The sequence below is a fragment of the Zerene cesonia genome, unplaced genomic scaffold (assembly GCF_012273895.1).
Source record: "Zerene cesonia ecotype Mississippi unplaced genomic scaffold, Zerene_cesonia_1.1 Zces_u003, whole genome shotgun sequence".
Taxonomy (NCBI): Eukaryota; Metazoa; Arthropoda; class Insecta; order Lepidoptera; family Pieridae; genus Zerene; species Zerene cesonia.
In genome coordinates, this window is record NW_024045133.1 from 2,101,897 (window position 1) to 2,110,809 (window position 8,913).

Sequence of the window (8,913 nt, forward strand, 5' to 3'; positions counted from 1 at the left end):
TATATACATACATACATACACATATAAACATAATTATATATATCTATATATAATACTATGAATAATGGCTAATACACATGTAAATCAGTATAATAGATAAACTATATATTAACAACAGGATATGAAGAAATTAAATATATAACAATAAATATATGAAGGTTTGGAACAATATAGTTTATTAAGTAATACAGGAAGAGTAATAATAATTGTGTAGCACTACCTTAAACTTATTAAAGGACTGTGCCTTTTTTATTGGTTCAGGTAGCGCGTTCCACAGTTCAATGTTGGCACTGTAAATTCTTCAGTAAATTCTACAGTTTCTGCCCGTTTCTCGTAATTTTCCTCTTGAATTTCTTGTACAATGTCTTCTTTCGTAGCTGGTGCACAGATTTCTACAGAGTTATCTACATCAATTAACTCCTCTGCTTCAGTAGAAGATAAAGCAGGTCGTAAATGTTGTGCTAATTGAGCCAACGGAATGCGGTCCTCTTCGTCGTCAGTCGCATCATCTGAGCATATTGTTAAGAAGTCTTTAAAACTGCTATGATTAAAGCAGTTAGATGTAGATTTTGGTGAAACTTTTTCCCATGCTTCTGATATCATCAAGATGGCATCAAGAACCGTAAAGCTCGTCTTGTCATTATCGTCAATGTTTTGTATTAACTTTAACACTTGCAGTCTTCTATAATGAGATTTTTAACATCTTATTACACCTTGGTCCATAGGTTGCAGTACAAATGTAACATTTGGTGGTAAAAATACAAGTTATATGCACTTCAGATTAGTAACAGCCGGGTGAGCAGGACAATTATCAACCAAAAGTAAAATTTTCTTATTTTTTGCTTTTAATTCAACATCCCAGTTTCGTAACCATCTTTCAAAAATATCCGACGTCATCCATGACTTCACATTGTTTTCATACGTTACCGGTAGCGAGTGTATGTTTTTAAAGCATCTTGGTTTCTCAGATTTCCCGATAACAAAACTTTCTTTTACAGGATCCTGTCATATTTGCTGCAACTAAGATCGTTAGTCTCATCTTAGACATTTTTCCGCCAGAACAATTTTCTCCTTTGAACTTTAATGTCCTATCTGGTGTCATATTATAAAAAAGTCAGGTTTCGTCTGCGTTGAAAATGTCATCTGGTCCATAGCCTTCATATAACGTAGGCCACTTTTGGGTTAACCACAACTCCATTATCAACACTGGCAGCTTCACCACTTATTTTCCCGCCGACGATACCGTGACGAGCCCGGAAACGTTGAATCCAACTAGACGAGCAAACGAAATTTTCACCAAAACGCTGAGCAAAATCGTTTGCTTTTTGTTTTTTGCTTTAAGTATTGATTGGCACATTATTTGTCCTTTGATATTTAATAATAAACCACTTTAACAAAGTTTCCTCAATCTTCGTATGCTTTGTTGTTCTTGCTCGTTTCATTTTCAAAAAATTGCTGTCAAAAAGTGTTTGAATTTTTTCTCTCTATCCAAATGGTTGAAATTGTCGAGTGTGATACACCATATATTCTTTATTGGGAATCCCACTCTTTAGCTTTGATATAACACGCGCTTTTCTTCGATATCAATTTGTTTTCTTTTCGACATGTTAAAAGTCACAAGTAACACAAATGTGCTTTGGTGCGTCTTGTGTAAAGAGAAGTAACAGACTAACTGAACAGATATAAGAAAGCGGGCTTTCATTAAGTATATTGCTTGCACGTGTATTTTGATTCAGAGAATGACAATACATAAACTAAACCCTACACTCGATACGCATTTATTTAGTTTTGGGTTTTTAATAGCCATTGACCATTGTACTGTGCCAGATGAAATAAGTTTGCGACAGCCTCAGATTCGAAAAAAAATCAAAAACTTTTTAATACTTGTAATTAAGTACAAAATTACAATTAAATATCTTAAATTGAATTAATCTAATCTATTCGACGATCGAATAAAGAATGCCTATTTTATTTACTTAAAACTACACGAGCCGCCGAATTGAGGTCAGCTATCGTCATTCCCACAATAAACGCTGAAACTGCAACGTCGGCGATCCTCCTCTGGTTACTATACATAATTCCTGCCCCCTTGGAACGGCGATTATTTTAAACCTTCAGTGAAAATATCGCCGGAACATTTCCAGGGTTTACCGTTTTGCTCTTTGTCTCAGTTACAGGTGAAATGAAATGAAATTCTTTATTGCTTATAAAAAACAAAACAAAGAAAAAACTGAACGACATTAAATAAGCAAAAGGCGGCCTTATCGCTAGGTAGCGATCTCTACCAGGCAACCCTTAAAGTAAAAGGAAAAAAAAAAGAATATATAAAATAGAAGGTGACAGGTGGTTGGTCGTGTTCTTTCCAAGATCGGTTGCGTCTTCTTAAATGACGTCGGATCATACATATGCAAACCATTATGACCGCACTCACAAGTATTGTATATACAGGTATCGTTGTATGATATAGGGTACCTGATTGCACGCTGTCAATATGTAAAGGAGGCTGGACTAAGATTTTATCTTGGACGTGGTGTAGTTCTCGCAGATTAATCGAGTTGAGACTGATGCGGGATGCTGCGATCTTTTGATTTCCAATGTCATAAGATATGTTCATTAATTTGAGGGGCCTATTATCCCGTCGTTGTCGTTGGCAATAGTCAATTGTCCTGTCTTGAAACGACATCCAATAGGAACCGTGATGAGATAACTTCCTTGAAGTGATGTAAGACTTCTATTTATTGGGATTTGGCAATATTTTCAATTAAACTGGTAGAATTCTTATTACAAAGTGTTTTATTTAATCACTGGTTACATTACAGTATTAAAGTCAAGGACAGAAAAAAAGCGCATCTAGCGACAGAAAAAGAAACTAAGACAGTTGGTAACAAAGCGCTTACAGACACACCTATGAACTACATTATTAATTTTTTATTCAATACTCTTACCTAAATTTATAAGGTATACATAATAATCACTTTGCTTTCAACTGAATTTTTTTTTTTAATATTATACACATTATAGCTAACCTCATACGGTACAAATAACCAGTTTATATAACCATAAACTGGTTTACTCTTAAGACGACGGTAATCGATTACCATTCTAAATTTTTCTTCGTCTGAAGCATCCATTTTCTTTGGAACCAGGTGAACCGGTGCACTATACAGGGTATGAGAGTTTTGTATTACACCATACTCTAAAGTTTATCTACTTGTTTATTAATTTCTTGATTTTGTGATGGTGGGTGTCTATGAGGATTGATATAGATTGGATCTTCATTAGTAGTTCAAATGCGGTGTTTAACCTGGTTAGTAAAACTTAAAGGAATTTTATCACAATAAAATGTATCTCTATATTCGAAACACAATTTGCGGATTTGGGTTTTCTTCTATATTAGTATGATCCAAACGTAGTTTACTAAGATTTTCTTTGAACATATTATCTAACATTTAGTCGCTTTTTGTAAAATTAACTCTATATACCTCCTTATTAAATAGCTCTACTTCGAGGGGGTATTGAAACGAAGGTTTTGTTTTTCGTTCAGATAAATTTTTTTAATTTTGAATTTTGATTTAAATTTTGAATTACCGTTGTAGCAAAAAAATTGTCACATGTCACGATCGCGCTTGGCATACGCACTAATTTATTAAATTGTTTATGCTCTATTATAGCGTCACCTTTCTGTAAATTTGTCGGAATACGAACTTTAGTTTCACATCTAGGCTCTAAATAATTTCATATGGCGGACTATAAATGATTGGTATTATGGTGTTGTTTGAAGTACTTGATTCTGCATATCAATAGTAGCTTTTAGTTTTTTTAATAAGTCAAAACCTATCAAGCCATCATACCGGCCATCCACATCATAAACGTAAAGTTTGTGAGAAAGTGGACTATTGAAAGTTTCAGGTAAAATGACATGTACGACTTCATCATGCGTAGTTTGTGAGTGCGTACTTACTACTGTAAATGGTTCGAGGTGTTTAAAGGAATAGTAAGTATCCGCCCAAGATGGGCTCATAAATGACCGACTGCTTCCAGTATCTATAAGAAATTTCGAATTAAGTTCTGGTACAAAAATGTGTGGTAGTTTTAATATACTATCGCAATAATTTAAATTTATTACTTCGGTTTGGTGTTCGGAATGGCCTTTTGAAAATTTTCATTCGTCTCAATCTCATCAAGTAATTCAGTTTCTTCGTTACTAAAGTTTCCAGGGTCGTCATAGTGTGACATAGGATATACAGTGCATTCATCAGGGTTTATTTCATTTATGTCGTTATCTTCATAATAATATGCATAGTTATTATAATGATTATGCATTTGAGATGCGTCTTCTAAATCATGCATATAGTTTATATTGTGTCTAATAGGTGCGATACGCATAGATACGTCTGTGTCCATTCTTTGATTGGGAATTCCAAATTTAAAATTTGGTTGATGCGGAATTCCAAATTTATAATTTTGTTGTGGAGGAAATCCGAATCGCGTATTATTTTGTAAAGGTGCTCGCGGTTGGAATGGTGGAGATTGTCCTAAATTTCTATTAGGGATTTGTTGTTGAATTGAATTCGAAGGCATTTTGTACTGTATGGGTAAAAATCTACTATAACCGTATGGTCTTGGAATATTGCCTTGTTGAGGAATGCCAAATTTTAAAATGTTCTGAGGCATGCCGAATTTAACATTATTTTGTGGGGTACCGAATTTATAGTTAAAATTAGAACTGGGTACAACACTATTGTTTGCCGAATGGGGTCTAAATATATTATTTTGAGGAGTAATCCCACTTTGTTTTATAATTTTATTTCTAGAATTATAGTGTTGTAAGAAATTAATCTTTTATTAATATTTTATTAATCTCCGTGACTATACTGAGGGCCGATTCATGATTTGAACAACCCTTACTCGAACTATTCTAATTAGGTCCTGGGGCAAATTGTACAAAAAGACGTTCAAGGCCTATATAATTATGAAGTTACGCGGGATTCACTAAAACACTCAACACCAATATCACTACTTACTTCCTTTTACACAGCACATATACTAAAACCGTGATTTCTTATATTTAATGATGAAACTATTTCGCTAGCGCGACTTAAACACGAGCAGCGCTATCTAGTGTTAATAAACAAAAATAATACCATAAACTTGACAAGTTAATACAAAATTAGACAAGGCCATATTGTCATAAATTGTTATTTTAGCCGTCTTTTAACACTGTCCGATATTATGTTTACTTTTGCAATCAAGCAACTAAAAACGCTTTGAATTCGCTGTCAAAATGAAAGAAAATGATTCGCCTTGTTCAATTTTAAATGACTAATTCAATTGCTATTCATTCCTCCGAACGAGGATCGCCAAATTGCTGGGAAAGTACATTCTTTGTTTATTTATTTATTTATTTCATTTCATACAACTTTGACTTACAGTACAAAATATACCAAAACAACAAAGACTTGTAATTACTTCAAAGAATGATTAAGAAATGCTGTACAATTAGCGACAAATGTTGCAATATTAACGTTAAATAGGTCGACTTCAGATTTTACATGTTTTTTACATTTATTTAAAAAATTGAGAGCATGATGGGTGGGTGCACTCCAAGCGGCTCGTGTTCGGAGCAGGTCCACCGCGAACAGTGGCCGCGAGCGCCACTGCACAGAGCAGCTCGGTGCCCACACTCCACAGGCCCCCAGAGCGTTCGGATTGTCAATTTTGTTATTTAATAGCAGAAAATAATGAACCATATGCGCGCGCTCGCGTCGTAGCTCCAGTGTATCGAGTCCTACCATCCCCGTTACAAACAAGAATGGATTTAAGTAAGGATAATATTCATACATCTTACGGAAAAGATATCTTGAAAATTTGCGTTGAATTTTCTCTATCATTAACATGTAGTTTTTTTCATGTGGGCTCCACACGATAGCGTTATATTCAAGCTTACTGCGTACAAATGCATAATAAAGGCTAATTATAACAGTTTTGTCATTGAAACGGGCAGTCTGCCTTAAAATAAATCCAAGAGCTTTATATACATTGTGACATAAATCAATTATATGATTATTAAAACTTAAGGTGCGATCGAATAATACGCCTAGATCCCGAATCGAATTCTCCCTAGCTTGAATATTATCTGAAACTTTGTACTTATAAAGATGTGGAGATTTACTCCGCGTAAAGGCAGTTTCGGGGCCCTCGCGAGGACAGCGTACTCTTAAAAACGCGAGAATCCAGCTGCGGCAGTTAAAACGTCATGTCGGGCCGATAGGTTTTTAAGAAAAATATACCTATTTTAATTTATATATTTTAATTAACTTTAATTAGCTTTAATAATAATCAAGTTTGCGAAGAGAGGGTTTTAGGTATAACTGACTGCATTTAGCGTCGTTCTCACGAATTGGGTCAATCAACTTTTAAGTGTACATCAATGACAAATTTTATTTTTTTAATTTTATTTGATTTTTTTTATATTTTAACGTTTTTTTTTTAGATAATTATATATATTTTAAGAATTCACATAGAGCAGAACGATCTATTTAAATAAAATAGTAAATTTGACTCCAAAATCCACATGACACTTTTACAGCTTAGTAATTAAGTATAACTTTTATTTAGTAATTAATTACGGAAAATGTTTTATGAAAAAATAAAAATAAAACTCATTTTTCAGAGCAACAACTTTGTTTTTTTTTTCAATAAACAACTTACCATACATATATACTAATAAACAATAAAAAATGTATGAAATTATCTATTATATATTATCATATATTATATATTATAATTATATATTATCTTTTGCACTTTTCTGGTGGCAAGTGATATCTTTAGCACATATGTTTTCTTCTGCCCACGTTATGTAGATATTGAAAAAATCAATGCATCTGGTTTTACTCTGACAGTTGAAGTAGTTGGTGGCCCCAATGTTTCTACAAAGCTACTACTTATATGATATAAACATAATATTAAAAACAGTGTTATTTCATGTTTATTATTCAGATAGTTTAGATTCTTTTTGGGGTTATATAAAATCAAAACGATTAATTTTTTCTTTTTTTTGTTCTCTTCCCTTCGCCTATCCCTTTCCAAGGTATTGACGGCTCTTCGAAGCTTCGAAGCTTCCGGCTCTCGTCCACGAGGGTCAGGATTCTGGCGGCACGCAGCAGAGCCCCCAGTTTCGTGCTGCCGTCGTCTGCACCACTATCGCTATCTCCTTTGAGCTCGGGAAAGGAAGAGGGGCCCAAGAAGACGCATCCGTGTCTTCGTCTCTAAAAAGTTAAATCAGTAAATTAAGACAAAAATAAATTGAATTATATACTCATATATATATATATATATACTCTTGTAAGTATGATAGATAAACATGTGTAAGCGTAAAACCGTATAAAATAATAATATAAATCGTTCAGTTGTTGTAATGAAAAATATGGCTTCAAAATCTCGTAAGTGATCGTAAAATTATTTTTGATACAAATTTCAAGACAATTTAATTTATTCTTTATTATTCCATAAAACGCATATTACATGCTACAGCAAAATATCATTTATTAACAGTTTACAATAATAATTTTAATAAAAATAAAATGTTTACTTACTCATTAAATTTTGCGCTAGTTGAAGCCTCCATCATTGAATATTTAGAGAAGGGAGGTGGGGGGGGAACATGATGCCGAAATCTTGTCGCCGGCGGATTTCCGGTAGAGGGCGCCTATCATTGACAAACGGAAGTTTTGCTCTAACGCACCGGCGCAATTTCCATAAACTCCAAACGTCATTTCAGTGTCATGTGTTTGACATATTGTCAAATTTACAATTCATCTATTGTAAGAATTATACATTAGACCGTTGTATTGCTAACCTCCATCACAGTGCTAAAATGAGAAATAAAGGAAATAAATAAAAAAAAAAGATAAAAGAATATGTACAAAAATTACTGAAAATAAAGTAATAATGGGTATGTACCGTTCTTCGATATATGGTGGTCTTCATTGCAATATTTGACCTAAAAACAAAAAAAAAAGGTTTAGTGACACAAAATCGTGTGGAGAGGGCCAGCTCCCCATGCCCTCCTGTGATGGTAAATCCATTGTGATTGCACGCTTTCACCAAGTAGAACATACAAAATGAAATTAAATGAAAATAAATGAGATAGTTGTTGTTGACACATTATGTCTATATAATATAACTAGCTAGTGCGCGGTGCGCGGGCTGCAAGCAGCCCGCGTGTATTTTTGCGTGGACCAGTATTATCAAAACTTAATAGATGGTGCGCGGTGCGCGGGCAGCAAGCAGCCCGCGGGGCTTTTTGTGTGGACCAGTCTTATCAAGACTTAATAGATGGTGCGCGGTGTGCGGGCTGCAAGCAGCCCGCATGGCTTTTTTCGTAGACCAGCTTTACCGAGACTCATTAAATGGTGCGCGGTGCGCGGGCTGCAAGCAGCCCGCGTGACTTTTTGGGTGGACCAGTATTATTAAGACTTCATAGATAGTTCACGGCGTGCGGGCTGCAAGCAGCCTCTGAGGCTTTTTGCGTATATTAGATTTATCAATAGGGAAGCTGATGCTCAGCGTGCGAAATGCGCTTACCCTGTATGCGCACATAAAGAAAAGATAAAATTTTTTGGATCGTTAAAATTACGTAATAGATTCTGATTAGGTTTTTTTGACACAGAGCGATTCAATAGGAAGTTTTACATATTACATATAACATATACAATTGTACCTACTATTGCACCCGTTCGAATCCGGGGCGCGTCGCTTGTATTAAAATTAAATTACTTAACATCCGAGCAATTGGAAAAACTTGAGCGACTTTAACATCCGAGCAATTGGAAAAACTATTGCATCCGGTTTGTTTACGGTCTCCGTAAATATGACCACGTCTCTCATTTTCGCAAGAAACTCAAGTGG